The following is a 16,531-nucleotide window of genomic DNA, read 5'->3' on the forward strand; positions in this document are numbered from 1 at the left end:
AAGAGCGGAGGCCACATTGACCATTTACCAAGTTGTCTTCACACAACTTCTGATCTTTTTTGGCTTCTTAAGTCTCTTGTAGTCTTTTAGCTCTTTAATCTGTGTAATAAGACCCTTAGAGCAGGGGACGATGCGAGGAATCTCTTCATAACTCATTCCCGCATCAAGAAGCACTGACACACGATTTCTTTTAGCCTTCATTTCAGTTGCCTTTGGTCTGATGAATAAATTTATTTAAGAATAATTGTTTGTTTTGATTACTCTACCAGTTGATATTTGGAGGGGGGGGGGGAATGAAACCTTTCTAAATTGTCTTTCGCGATTCCCTGGAACACACTGTAGATATTTGTTTTTGCAATACAATTATAAACGATGCCGTTTGTTTACAATTATTATTTCCGAGGTCATAAAGGTAATCCATGAAAAAAAAAGAAAAAAAAAACATAATGAGAGGGCACTTTAAGAAGAAGAAAAATGAAAGAGAATCCTAGTCCTCATATGATGATGATGATTTACGATGGAGGAATGAGAAACAATGAATAAGAGGTTATTCCTAGTAGCAAAGAGACGGAACGAGGACTCTTGTTCATACTATATATGATAAAATATGCCGTTCTCTTAAATCAAACACACTCTAGAACTTGACAAATAATAGAAGGAACGTCAGAGAGAAAAACAAAAGCATCTCTCTATAAACGTATATAAAATATGATTAAATATGAATATGTGCGCACATCTTTTTAATCTTCTCACGATCCTCTTTACATTGTTGAATGTACATATGATGTTCTAGGTACGCGGAATTAAGATTAAATATTAATTAAATCGTTATTAATCCAGCTTCATTATTTATGAGGTTCTAATATATATAAAAAGATTCCCTACATATGAAGTAGTGCTTCAACAGATGTAAAGGGATTCTTCCAAAGGTTTTTGGGTATAACGTACACATCCCAAGTGAGGATGCATTTGAGAAAGAAAAAAACACCGTCCTTCCTACCTTCAACGTGATCAATGTACTGTTATGATTAGATAATCGGTATTAAAACACACACTTCTAAGAATCCTGAATTGGTTGTTGCTCTTTCCCGTAACGCCGCCTAGAGGGACAAGTGAGAAGACGAAGATGCCTATAGCTAATCGATAATGACACATGAATTAGCTGCATACATGGCATATACACATCATGAGAGAAATAGTCTTAATAGAGTTGAGACTCACCTCAAGTCTCAATCCTAATTTCGGTTCGGTTTCAAGTGTTCATGTTTTTTCAATAGCGATGTGAACCGATATTTTGGTTCATACTGCAACGAAGACGGAAAAAATTTCAAAAAATTAAATTTTTTGTGAATAGTTATGGAATTTGGAAATTTATCTCCAAAAAAATTTGATATTAGAAACTTAATTTTTTGAAATAATTCTTAGCAAAAGTTTAATTGTTTGTGAACAGCGGTGGATTAAACATTTTCTCGAAAAAATGTAATGCATGAATGTAATTTTTAATGAATATCTGTGAATTTTGAAAGCATAGTTTTTCAAATTTGCTTGGGAAAAATTAGAAAAATTTTTGGATTTTTTTTTTCTTCAAAAAATTACAAAAACCCTTTGTACCGATTTTCAGCCAAATGTGATTTATGCAACATATTTCAACTTCATGACGCTATTGTGGGTACATGTTCCCAATCGCCATACTCTAATAACTTCATTTACAATTTATCTTTATAATCGATCAAGAACGAAGTAAATATGAGACTGATCTCTTTGAAAGGAGCAAATTAGTTCGATCTACTAGCAATCATAACGGTAAGATCCTACCGGTCTATGATTTTGAGACCGAAGCTCAACACTAATTCTTAGCAATATCCCCAAACATATATACAGCAAGGATATCCACCACATACATACATATTTTTCAACCTTGAAAAAATAGAGAAAAAGAGCAACAGATTAAAATTGTGCGTTTATACTGAATACATATATTTTTCTGTTTGCAGAAAGAAAGGACGGTTCAACAAGTAGTTCTTAGATAAAAACGGATTTATTCTTTTTGTATATGTATATTATACATATATGTACATATCCATATATATTGAATAACCACACAGCAGAGTTATTAAGCAGATAGGTAAAATACATATTAGTGGTCCAGCTGCTCTTTCTTACTAGGTCATATCATTTTGGCAAATGGGATAATGTGTGAAGGATACATTATATATTGTACAATAACATAATATAGGATATGTCTAATGTACATTAGGGCGGGTTGAGTTAAGGACATTTTGATCGTTCCTTTCTAAAAATGTAGAAAAATGATGCACACTATACGCGGATCATCCAATTTTTCTCACTTGTGTTATTCCATAGAATAAAATAAATCTTGGTACTCTTTATAGATCAAAAAAATGTCTAATCAAAATTATTTATGGGAAATAACTAAAAATATCTTATTAGTATCTATATTACGAAGTAAATATTATTTTTTTTTAAATATTTGATAAAGATGACCTCGTAGGACAATGTAATTTTGCATAGATAATTTTCATACCATATGCCAACATTTCCAAACATTTGAAACGAGTTGAGAAACAAACCCCCCTAATGTGTATATCTTATAACAGAGAGTTCCACATAATGTATTAGCATATCCATATTTGGTATACATATATGTATTAAAGTAATTTATGTGCATTTAAAAGGTAGAGAGAAGGATAAAGACGGATATTCAGTCACCTGAATAATTATTCAATTATTATAATACATGTATACATTTTCCCGGCATTTCCCTGTTTAAAGGATATTACAAAGGCGAGATTCGATGTATTGTATATACATATATAGTATACCCCTTTTAGACATATATAAATGTAGGAATGGCAAAATAATATGTACTCGAAAGAAAGCTAATACCTACCCACTACGAACAGCAACGGCCATTGTTTTCACGGAATGAACCTTTCGAAATCCTCCCCATTGTAGTATGCACGACGTTATGTCAAGAATGACGTCTGTACATGCATATATACGCAGTTCTCCCTTTTAATATAAGTATGGGGGCAAAGTAATATGGTAAATTGACCTCAAAAGGATTGCTTTGGTGGTGTTGGTGGCAATGATGGTGAGAAAACTCGTTTGCTGTTGTTTTTCATGATATCCTACTTTCACTCGGTTATTAGGATATATATATATATAAATATACCTGATATGTACAAAATGCACCTTTCATACCGGGTGTTCCATAAAGTCTTGGAATATTATTAAAAAGGAAAATTTAAGAGGTTTATATCATTTTGCCTGTTAATAAGAGGATCAAAAGTGAAGGTATTTTAATGACTCAAGAAAATTTCCTTGATGTTTAAGATAATTAAGGATGCGTTTACAGCGCAAGAAACGAGTTTTTTTTTTTGGGGGAATTTACTAGGTAGAAGACGTTTCTGAAGCCTTAAGGATTTACTATCTGCAATTTTTACTAATACTTTTTCTTGGCCAGCTAAGCCATTTTACTTCTTTGATAGGCTTCCAAGACTTCTCGGACAGCTTATGGAGTTAGTTTGGTATGTTAAGCCCTTCGAGATTTCATCATGTTTATGATGTTGGTATGGCAGTCCGAGCTAGAAGGGCAAGTTCCATTCTCCACTTAAGTGCATTTTATTTGACCTCACTTCTAAAGCTATGTCACCAAAAAATTGAAACTGGATATTTAAAAAAAAACAAAAAAAAACACACACCCTCCAAAACCTCTTAAATTGTATTTTCCAGATGACTTTTTCCAACACCCGGTATAAAAAAAGAGAGATCCTGTTGAATTAAGCCTATTAAAGCTACACATTATTTAGAGAGGAGATAGGTAGGTGTTGTGTTGGCGAGTAGATTGTTGTTACATATCACGTAATTACGTACATATAAATTGGTAGTGAGAGGAAATAAAGGGTTGCATGAATGATTGTTCTTGTTGGAGACATGAAGATTTATAATGGGCTTACATAACATAAAGGATTTGTCTATCACATAGACAATACCCCAGTGAATAGTGCAAGAGAGACCGAAAAATGGGTGTTGCTCATCTTCTACTCCCAACTTTTTGTCCCAATAATTTATCTACTTCTTTTTTTGTAGCAAAGAAAAAAACAAGCGAAAAACCCCTTTTACTTCTACTTCTTCAATGAGAATGATTAAAAACAATGCAAGTGCATACATAAAATTTAAGTAAAAGGGTGGAGGAGAATTGAAGAAGAAGAGGTGGGTTACTTATTATTAGTGATTGGTGGCATTGGAGTAAATGAGTGAGTGAATAGAAGACAGTGACAAATCCTTTCTTCCTTTTTACTTTGTCTCCTTCTTCAATTATGGAACATATATTTAATGATGAGAAAGACCACCTACAACTACTCAACTTTTATTCTTTTTTAAAGACATAGTCCTACTTTTAAAGACAAGGATATACGAGTATTATATACAAGTGTTTATACTAAACATACCTAGATATATATATTACCAGGTGCTACATGGAAATTAAAACACTTTTCAATTATATTTCCAAATACCAATTTTCTTCACAAAGACATTGAGAACCATTACTTCTCAATATTATCGCCCTTGGGGCGAATGATGACATTCTGGTGGCGTCTAAAGGTTGCGGAAAGTATCTTTGCTCATGTCCTCCCAGTACTCATTGACGGAGGTCTTTAAGGCACCATCCGGGTGACGGATGTCATAACGTAAGGTCATATATTCTAGATTCTACATGGAAGTCTATGAAAGTATATCCTTCTTCCTATATATGTTCTGCACAAGTTGCAACCAAAAAATGAGATGAATAATCTTAAATGAATTATTTACAGTATTTGGTGTTGAAAATAATGCAATAACGTTATGTTCCATGGAAGATCCATATATTAAAAGTCTCATTACTGACTATTTGGATACAAATTACTAAAATACAAGTATTGGGATGCACATATTAAAGTTCAAATGCTCAGAGTCATATTAGCCATAATCATAATGGTATTTTAATCGATCAAAATGAAATGATAGGTGTATAGTCGGTAATTAGAACCAAAAAAATAAAACTTGTGCAATTTGCTTATACAAGTTGGAACTTCTACAGACATTGTAAATTGGACAAAACATAATAAATACTTTATGCACTTACAGTTCTTAGTTTATAGTTTGTATTTTGATACATTTTTCCTTGGTAATTCTTTGAAAATAAATATATTTAACGATATCCATAGTAAGTTATTAGTTTTTTATTCAAAATTTTTGTCTAAAATAAATTTTTAAGATTTAAATTTGCAATTTAAAAAAAAATGTTAAACACAAAATACTGGGGCTCTATTTACTCTGATATAATATAAGAAAAAAGGACTCATTTGGGAAATAAAAAAATGCTTTATTTTTTCGAGAGGCAACTAGAGTTCCCTCGTAAAGTTAAACTGGTTCATACCAGGGTTGTAGGGTGCCACATCGCCTTGGTCCAGAAGTTATATCAACTTTTCCCTAGCCTTAACTGCTGTTTTTGCGTTTGAGAAGCTTTTCTTCATTCTCACTACTGTCAAGCTGTTACTTGAAGAAGTAGACTGTGTTTCTGGACACATTTAGCTGGTCAGAAATCTCTGTGGGAGTAATTCCTACCTTTAGAAGGGCATAAATTTCTTGATCCAAACTCTTATTTCTGAACTCCTTTTTACTGAGTGTGAGTCCCGTACGATGTAAGAACACAAACATGAATTCAGGAGTTTCTGACTCAATTCTCAAGCTTTAAAATTGGTGAACCTCGAAGTATCAGACTTTTGATGGAACAACCAGTAAAATACAGTAATAGTTCGATATGTAAGCAATCCTCAACTACTTCACACCAGAGATAACATTTTCCTTGCATTCCAAATCCAAATCACTACTACATGGATACTGCTGCTGATTACTAGTATAATTGCCATACATAGTGTCATTAAAAATTACAAACAAGTTCTCATAGACGTTGTTGATGAGCATTGAATGTCAAGGAGCACTTCTTTCATATGGAATATGCTCGTTATACAAAGTATTACAGTCTATATGTACATAATATGCATTACACAATAAAGAAAATCGACTCTTCACAGAAAGAGAGAAAACCATCATTTTATCATTTATCCATTCATAAAATGATGGAAATAGTGCCAACGCAGCTTTTCATACCCACCATCCATCCGTGTATGTACAACAACTATAACACAATTAAACATCATTTGCATCGACACTTCAAGGTCAGTAGTATATAATATGTATACGACATACACAGGGTATCCACACAAAGCATCATTGTCTAGTCAAACAACAGATCAAACATTTTTGAACACACAAAAAATAAAATAAAATAATATGAAAAGTATGAATATTTTTTGATTCTCTATGGGGGTGACATGTCATTGAAACGATTCACCTATATTTATGTATGTATATGTATTTTGAACATTGTATACATACACATATATATCAACCGTTTTCCACTCTCCCAATCACATAGACTTTTTGGACACCACTCTCATCATATTGTTTGCCTCTCCTAAAAAAACACATACTAATATATTAGTAATTTAATTAAGACTCCTGTATTTTTTATGAGGCTGTGAGATAATTATCATATATATTTATATATATACGCACAGGAGGCTCCTGCAATAAAATCTCTTCATTTCTCCGTCTTCTACATTTATTATAATAATAACCGCATCTTTCATCTACCAAGGAAATAGCGCTATAAGATAGAGATTCGGCTTCTTATCATTACACAAAGAGTTTTGTTTTACTAGGTCAGTTGCTTAATTATTCACAAAGAAAAAAAAGATAAGTTTTTCTTAATAGGTTGTCAGTAGTCCTTAAGGGTTGAGGACTGTCACAACCCCATTCATAAAAACTATTTCTCACACTCAAATCTATATATATTATGTCCTTGGTTCTTCCCCACATCTCTCCTTGTTTTAAATATAATAAAGTATCTCCGTTATAATAATGGGAACAATGCATTGATTAGTCATAAAACCTGGGATGTTGATGATAATTATATGAGGGCATATTATTCATTTTATTACGCATCAACGTGACCGTTAGTTATACTCCTCCTTCACTTGGGTCATTACTACTACTAGTATGCTCCTCTAACACACACAAAACAAAAATAACTGTATGTATATAAATCATTATAAAATTAATCATGTCACTCCAACCACCACCACCACCACTAACAAAGGTAATTATAATTATGTATGTGCTATGGAGGAAAGGGGTGAGAAAAGCAGGGGCTACAATTAATTTCCGCTTAACAACCATCAAATGAGAAAGAGAGGTCAAAGGACCCTTTTTTTCTCCTCTTCTCCACAACGAATCACAACTCCATAATAATAATATAGATATATATACTAGGTATAACATCGAAATCCGGGTCTTTTGATCCATCTACTTTAAATAAACATAAAAGGGTCATTTTGAAAGATATACTCAAAAACAAAAACTGAGGAGCAGATATAAACATTTAAAATATATTTCACTTAATGTAGCCTACGATGACCTAAAATACAACCATGATTCGGGGCATGAACAGTACGTAGGCCCTGAAAACTAGAGCCCGATCTTAACTCTTCCATTCCAGAACAATGGAGCCGATCAAGGTAATTTCTTGGTGGTGGTATGACAGATCCAGGGCATCAATCATCTTGATGATTGACGATCCTACTGCTGTGCTCGGGCACCTTATTCCTTGTGATCATTCCTCTGAGATCCTTGGTCTCCACCAAACCTTCTTTAACTTCCCAACCCTTCTTTTGCCAATCCCCATCATCTTTGAGACTTCAGCATTGCACATATTCAGATCGTTGTTCACCCCGAAGTCATCACAACAGTGCATCTACGCTTTGCCTCTGAAAATGTAGTAACTCTAAAATCTTCTGTTGTTTACTCCAATGCGGTGTTTTGGCTACAAAGTAAAACGTTTACATATATATTTCATCACAAAAAAAACCCTGTGCAATTTCGTATATGCATATAAGCCGGGGAAATCCAGAAATCTGAAGCGTGATTGTTAAACCCTCTATAGATACAGGCTACAAACTACTTTGTCCGTATTTGTAAATACATTAGATTGTTCCATTCATGACATGAAGTTTTCTTTTCTTGAGAAATTGATGGGTTGAATTCGAATCATCTCTTGTTAAGCTGTGAATAATTCCCGACAATGATTAAATAATATTTCCCTATCCGGGAAGAATTGGCTAGCTATTTGTGTTGAGACTTGGTCTGAGATCGAATTTGACTATAAGGCCGTTCCAGACCAAATTCTGTACAATTTTGTTGTTTCACCCTCTATATACTTTCTACATTTTCTTATTGCACAAGAGCAAATCGATTGAGCCACATCAACAACAATAACAACGTATCTAACTACTGTTTTAAAAAAACACATACACAAACCACCATGTTTACCTATTGATTAAACAGATAAAAACAATTAACGTTGCATGATATCAACTCATTACGAGAATGACGACATCCCTACATATAAAAAAGAATTGAATTAATTATTTATACCTATCTACATACGCATGTGTGTTGTAGTATCAAAGAAACAAATTAAGGACTTAGATATAATACAACTATTGATTGCATGTTTAATTATTTCTTCTTCTTTTTTAGAGATACATTGTCGTATAATCGATGTTTTAGATTCTCATGTCCGACCAGCGAGTAGATTTCATACGGACCACGAATATGATTTAATATCAATAATACAATTAAAATAAATGCATATAATGGAGATATCATTTATTATGGCAAAATGTCCTGAAGAAAAATTGTATAAGACGAAAGTACCAGACACTCCATATTACATCCACACTAAATTATTCACTAGTATAATTGATCAGAGAACCCATTTCTCTGTTCACTATTTTGATATTATATTCGTATATATCAAGGATATTTTGTCTAAGATGAATGTGGTGCAAAACAATATAGCCCTACAAATCTCACTCATGAACATTAATTAGATACGATAATGAGAATTGTTACAACTAGTTTGAAAGCAAACTTTAAAGAGATAGTTCAGAAATCACGATCAAATTACAGTAATTAAATGTATAAATACAAATATTTAAACGTCTATAATTTGTATCATGTTTATACTATTAACTGTCCAATTAAAATTAAAGCCAATTAGTTTGGCCACGAGATAATATCTTCATCTCCTTTTGGCTACCAGCCAAAAACTGGTGATAACCTCTATTTTAGAGTTACCTATAGTGTTGTACCGGGGTACTGTATCGATGCATTTTAAACAGTAATACACTAAAATGTCATTATAAGAAGATAAACACAATTGCACCCTCGAAAAAATGTCATTTTTTCCTACATGTTTTGTCTGACTAAAACACATTTTTTACAAAAAAACAAAAAATAAGGATGGGCGAAATGTGACGAAACAAGACCGAATTAACATTGTTTCACAATCTCCTGTGGACGCCCATATACCCAAGTTCCATATAAATTGCCCTTAACGACATTTTTATTTTTTTTAGTGGGAAAAAAATAACTAAAGATCAAAATACTAATAGCAATTTGGGTAACGAACCTGTACCGGAAAATCTTGGTATCGTCGCAACACTATTTGATGTGTTAGGATACAATGGTTCGAGTTAATGAGAACACAACTCACCCCGCACAATAGAGAGCATTAATGCATATGGAGAAAGTGCAATAAATTGCATTGCATAAAAAGATGGTTATCCATGTATATACGCTCAAAAATAGATCACATAAATTTTCTACACATAAATGGGAAGTATTTTTCGATCTCTCATTCTCCTTGTTCAAAAAAATTTCCCCATAGTCTTTCCCTCTTTGTCTTTTTTTCCCTTTTTCTAAAGAATGCATTTATTTTTTTCGGTTAAATAAATTTCAAATTCTCACCCGGGTCTCTTATCAATTAATAAAATATAGAGTAGAGTAGGGTAGAACTTTTTGGTATTTGAGAAAGAACAATTACTTTTTCTGTGTGATTAATCAGGGGGATTCAATCGTTCAATTTAATTTTGAAGGTGTGAGAATTTTTTAATCATGATTAAGATTTTTTTTCCTTTTTTCAAATCCTGAAACACTTTTCCCATAATATAGGAATAATAATCCAATCCTTTTCTACTATTTCTTTTCATAGGGCTTTTTTTGAAGAGCAGCTGGGAAAAAGTAGGCGGAATTCTCCAATACGTGTCAATTTTTAATGTCATTTCAATCTTCTAGTTTTTCTTGTTCTTATTTCTCTTTGTTGAATCCTTACTGTACAACTTCTCATTGTGATGACAAAAAAAAAAAAGAGAAAAAGTTGAAATGGTCCGTTGACTTGTCCAAAAACATTCATTTATTATTAGATGACTTGATGAATGATCTCTTATGATTTAAATAGACTTCATTAGAAGAAGACCAATATATAGAATAGGTAATAATTCTATAAGGTGAAAAATTAACTCAAATTACGTTATAATGGAGAAAGTGAATGGTGATCAGGGATGTCACTCAGAATTGTATAATATCCCTAGATATCCCACCCCCATAAAACCCCGAGAATCAACACTCAACCCCAAAAAAATATCAATAGTATACCTTCAACAATATATGCTGATAGTAAGTAGTGTTCCTTATTAAAAACTGAAGACTACATTACCACCTAGTTCAGTCTCGGTTCGATCCTTAATGACGTCCTTCAACTTTTATTTTTTCTTCTTCTTAAATCAGTTCTAGTACTAACTGTATGAAGGACAGATAGGAGCGAATAAATAAGGACGACTGACACAACACTGATAATAAAAGCATAGAATCCTTTTCTGTACGCATTTTAAGCCTATCTTTGATGAACTTTAATTTTGATTCTTATTATAGCAAGCGCTTTCTTAGGTTATTTTTACTCAACGGGCAAATGTATTTTTGGAGTGCAACTATTATTACTAGGGATCTTGCTAGCTTTCATCATTGGGAGGGGGGGGGTCCTCAAAAATTATCAATACCGTAATATAATTATTTATATAATTCAACAAATATATTTGATATGAAAATTGGGGGCTTCAGAAAGGGTCTAGCAACACCACTGGTTATTACTAACCTTTTTTTCAGTCGTCCCAGGTATTGGGGAGGAAAAAGTTGTATAACTTTAAGGGGTGGTGGTGGTCAGATTAGATAAAGCTACTTTAAGTCGATTTTTTGTCCCTTACGAGTTCAAGTTTCGAACATGCTCCCCGTTCTTTCTAATATATTCTTTAGCCAACATTAAAATCAGACGAAACAAGAACAAGTTCTGAAGGAGTAGAGTAAACTCATATCGCTTTAGATAAACAAAGTTTGAAGATATAATTAGTTTAATCAATTATTGTTGCATGTATAAAATCCCAAGATTTTGACATTTTGATACACATATCCTGCATAGCGTAGCGTTAATATCCCAATGTCTTGGTATAAATCCCAAGGATCCCATTTCTCGTAGTTATACACTTGAGAAAACCGTTCGTTAGTAATGATGAACCATCTCTTTAATGGTTTCAAAAATCCATAAAGTTTACACACACACACAGAAAAAAAGAAGAAGTTTACTAATACAAACAGCATTCCAAAAGGACAACATCATTGTTCTAGGATCATTGAGGAAGACAGACAGACACTTCAAAAACACGTTTTGAACAATATGTAGGAATTACTATAGAGTATATGTAGTCCTCCAAGTAAGAAGGCTCCTTACAACACAACAGAAGAGGAAGCAAATAACAAATAAACACCCACTGAGACGTATTAGTGAGTGTGACAAAAGTGAAAATGAAATAAATACCAGAAAACCATTAATTGTCCCTTTTTTATGCTTTTACAGCATGTCTTGAACAAACGAACGCAAACAAATAAATAAATGCTAAGCTATGTTCTTTTTTATGAGTCATAAATAGTTGGAGAGCCTCTTTTTTGCTTTCCACTTTGAGTAGATACTCACCCTGCTAAAGGATTATGTTGAGCAGGGAATCACCCAACACCCCAAGAATTAATCTCTTCCTCACTTGAAAAAGATGAGATGGATATAGATAAATATATGATCAACGAACCAACAGCCATGTCCCACGACTATTATTATTATTATTATTGTGATTATGATTATAAATGATACTATTTCAAATAATGTATAACAAAGGGAATCATAACGAATCTCTTGCATATCAAAGCCTTAACAAATTTTTTTATTTTTTTTTACAATTGATATTTTGAATCACCATATTAAATCGACGATATTTTATATATATATGAGGGAGACCTCAAAAGCTACATATATACGTATAGATTATATAGATCACTCCTAGAGACCCAATCTCTCTTTTTTCTCTCTCTTAAAATAACAACAATGCAGTGTAGAATAACCACATTCGATACAGAGTCTATAAAAAAAGCGGGAAAAAAATCACATCTCTCAAAGGTAAAGTTCTCAATCAGCTGCTATTTCTGCTTATGCTCCAAATAACTTTCTTCTATGGGAAGTAAGAGTAAATTTATGGTATTTACTTATAGGGATTCTGAGAGGAGAAAAAAAAAATAATTGTGAAAGGACAGAAGAAGAAAAACCCTCCATTATTACATAAACTTGATGCACAAATATTTATGACTGCTGCAGCCATTCAGAAAAGTCTTTGAGTCAGAAAAACATGATTTTTCCCTATGCATTTTCCCTAATTTATAACTGCATTTCTTCTATGCCCTTATACAAAATACGTATTATTATATATACGGAAAGGTGTATATAAATTATAATAAATAAGGGGGTAGGAGGTGGAGACATTGGAAAAGTAAGCCCCTGGGAAAAAATAGAAAACCTTAGAAATAACACAACAATAAAAGTGTATATATACAAATTGATTCAAAACGTATTGAATTTCTCGTGACCTTATTTTACATATTATCATCATCATGTTTTATATATTATATGAATACGTATAGGGGGAAGATATGAGGGGGAAGGTACAGAGTTTTATATATAAATATAATACATAATGATTCCTTATAGTTATCTACAGTGTGGAGAAGAGAATCATTAAGAAAAATTTGTAGCCATGATTAACTTCTCAAAAAGACTACAGCTTAGAAACTATTACATTTTCTGGATTTGGATTTTACAACTCCAAGATAAAGTAAATCAGTCAAACCTACGATTTCCAGCTTCAGCCTTCAATCTGGCAAAGGTCTTGATGAAGAACTCCTTGTCCATGTTGACCACTGCCTCGAGAACATAACTTCTTTAAGGAGTTAACAGTACTGCTATGTCCACGTTAGCACATGTAGAGGTTCAGCTCTGGGTAGATAGGAGACCACATTTCCTTTGCCCTAAACATTCAGGAAGTTTTTTAGTTGAGGATAAGCTTGTCACTCACAGCCCTTTAGCTGGCGTCCGACAATAGCTGAGACTTTCTACGGATATAAGAGAATGTCTCTAACGGCTGTCATGATGGTCGTTGGGTCCACCCTGAAATTCACGGCAAAGCTCTTCATAATGGTTCTGGGAGAATTATAAATGGTGTCCATGAACTCATTAGTAAACTTTTTATCGTGTCCACCTGAACTAGACTTCCGCCCAAGCATTTTTACTTTGGATACGAGGCCTAATGAGCAGAGGAAGAGACGAGCATTTTTTTTTAAATATCCCATTCTGGGGTCAGGAAGAGTTGTTAGCCTGTTTCTTTTGCCTTACATCTCAAAAATGGTATGCAGAATTAAGAACTTTTATATATCCAAAAGTTTTTTGTTTATATTTATAGATAACACCTGAATAAAGCACTCCTTTGAAACCTTTTAATTACTCTTACTAGAAACATTTAAATGTTTTTTTTCAAAATCTGCTTCATCACACTGTAGGTATGTATGTATGTAGACAACAATAAAATGTTTTGAAAATGGTCGATACTACAATATGCATCCATTAAATACTAACAAGAAACTTTCTGCAATATTAATACGTATAGCTAGAGAGAGGAGTTAATCCCGGAAGTATGACTTACAAAATAGATACTTCCGACTTAGAAGCGTATTGATCCATTTTTTTTTTTTTTTAAATAATAATTACAAGGGAGTCAAAAGGAGAGATACTGATCAAATAATGCAATGGATGTAAAAAAAATGACAATTCATGGTCTTTGCAAAAAAGATAAGTGTTGTTCAAACTCAATAACACTTCTGCTTCACTCCAGACTCAAATAATAATATCATGCTGATAAAAGTACAATCACAATAATATAGAATAATAATAAAATAAAATAAAAAAAACAGATTTTAAAACATCTTCTCACAGCTAATAAAACTCTCATATGGATGAAGGGACATAAAATGTAACATACTTGAGGGAGAGAAGAAGAGATGATGGAAACGCAGAGAAAAAAACACGTTTATTATCCTAAGTATGTATATGTAGAATTGTATATAGGATACCTATTATACCTAGGTAGGTAAGTAACTGGGTACATGCAAGGAAATATAAATATTTCATAAAGTATACTTAAAAATGTTAATCCAATAAGGAACAGGGGGAATCTATTTTAAAGAGAGAGAGAGCATTCCATTCATCTACGAACATCCCCTCTTAAAAAATTATGAGACTATTAAGGAAATCTTCTTAATAAAAAAATCACCCCAAAGATAAGAGATCCTCATCGATTAATCACTTACACACGTGGTATTAGTGGTGGGGTTTAATTATAATGAGGGAGAAACATGACCTAAATACCTTAGGGTCTTTAAGGGGGGGAAGATATATATATATATGTATGTAAAGCAAAAAGGATTGCCATATAAAATATAGCAACAGGGTCCCGCTAAAATAGTGAACCATTTCAAAATATTGATTTAATTATGAATATTAATGGAAAAATATATTATAATGTTATTCAATATGACTGCCTTTTGCCCGAACAACATCTTCTTCAAGCAGCGTTTCTTCCAGGATATTCTTTCATGATACCGTAGCCATCAAATATTGCTTATTGGTCCTTTGAATTATATTAACCTCCAGCTGTACCCAACTCAACATTGCATAATCCAAGGGATTGCAGTTTGGTGAGGAAGGAGGGAAAAGTTATTTTTCCATAAGTGATCAAAAATGTAATTTTATGACATCAAATATATACAGGGTACCCCCAAATTAGTTAAATAATGACGTATCGTATGATATACTGTTTACATTGCAGAATATTGTTTTCATTAACCTATAATTATACACATTATATATGGAAAAACATATTAAAATGTTTTTCATTATATAATGTGCCTAGACAACAACAACCTCTTGAAGGCATTAGTGGAGCTGGGATGCCCCATTTCTTCTTGGATATCCTTCCATGATGCCACAGTCGCAGTAATCAACGGATCCTTATTGGTCCTATGAATAACATTAGCACTCCTCTACTCTATGTACATTGCAAATCCCAAGGATTATATTCGAAAAAAGACCAAAAGTCATTTGTCCTGAAGTGATCAAAATTGGATAAACACCAATGCTGAACAATGTTTGCTGGGTGTGCTTGAGCACCATCCTGCTGAAAGTCCGTTTTTCAAGATTTCTAGTTCACTGGATGTCTTTGCTTCGACATAGATTTTCATTCAACTTTGTTCCTTCACTTGAACATAAACATTGTTTTAATAAATAAAATATAAAAAAGGCTTTTTTTTTTTAAATTATCAAGCCTAATAGGATACTTGTGAAAAGAGTTATTTGAGTCAAACCCTCTATTTTATTCATTTAGCAGGACCCTGTATAAACATATATAGTTAATAAGGGAGTCCTAAAAAATTACAACACGAAACTTTTTTTTAGAGCAATTGTAATCTCTTGATTAGTATGTAAGCAGAGAGAATTCTCTCAAACGAAAAGCGCATTCAGAGCGTTTTACTTAAACAATGGCTTAATCTCCCATTATTCGACATCCCTCTCTCTCACTCTATCCCCCACACACACACACACACCCAATATCCCCAAAATTGTAACAAACAAATGTTTTATAAATACAAATGCTGCTGCACAAATGTGTTTCAAGTGGACGTCAATCAAAGATTAAAACAAGTCAGTAGAGCTATAATTACTATTTGCACCCTTTTAAGATGGATTATAATGGGGATTCATATAATATATACAGTAATATCTCGAATTACGAGACATTTGGTTTGATTCGAGTGACTTGGGTACACTAGGATTGGAAATTTGCATAAAAATAATACTCCCAGATATTTGCATTCGAATCCATTATATTAAGTGCAAGGATACTAATTCAAAAGTTGATTTTTATACATTATAAGAAAATAGACAACTATTAGCTTTGGCATCTTGTAATACATGCCTGATAAGGCTTTGGGCGATAAGATTTAAATCAATCCTGTTTCTTGATAATGAAACATAACTATTTCTAATACATTCAAAGCCATTCTGAAACATATAATCATCCGCCATATATACTTTGCCATCCCTCTTTCAGATGACACCAAATTCTTTAGCTAAAAA

At 32.8% G+C, this 16,531-nt stretch overlaps 1 protein-coding gene across 1 annotated transcript in view; it reads right to left on the reverse strand.

Annotated features, from left to right (window-relative positions):
- Window positions 1–16,531, reverse strand: part of CenG1A (Centaurin gamma 1A) — a 98,555-nt gene that overhangs the window by 34,125 nt on the left and 47,899 nt on the right. The window lies entirely within an intron of this gene.

Source organism: Lepeophtheirus salmonis, chromosome 1 (assembly GCF_016086655.4).
Source record: "Lepeophtheirus salmonis chromosome 1, UVic_Lsal_1.4, whole genome shotgun sequence".
In the NCBI taxonomy this organism is placed as follows: domain Eukaryota; kingdom Metazoa; phylum Arthropoda; class Copepoda; order Siphonostomatoida; family Caligidae; genus Lepeophtheirus; species Lepeophtheirus salmonis.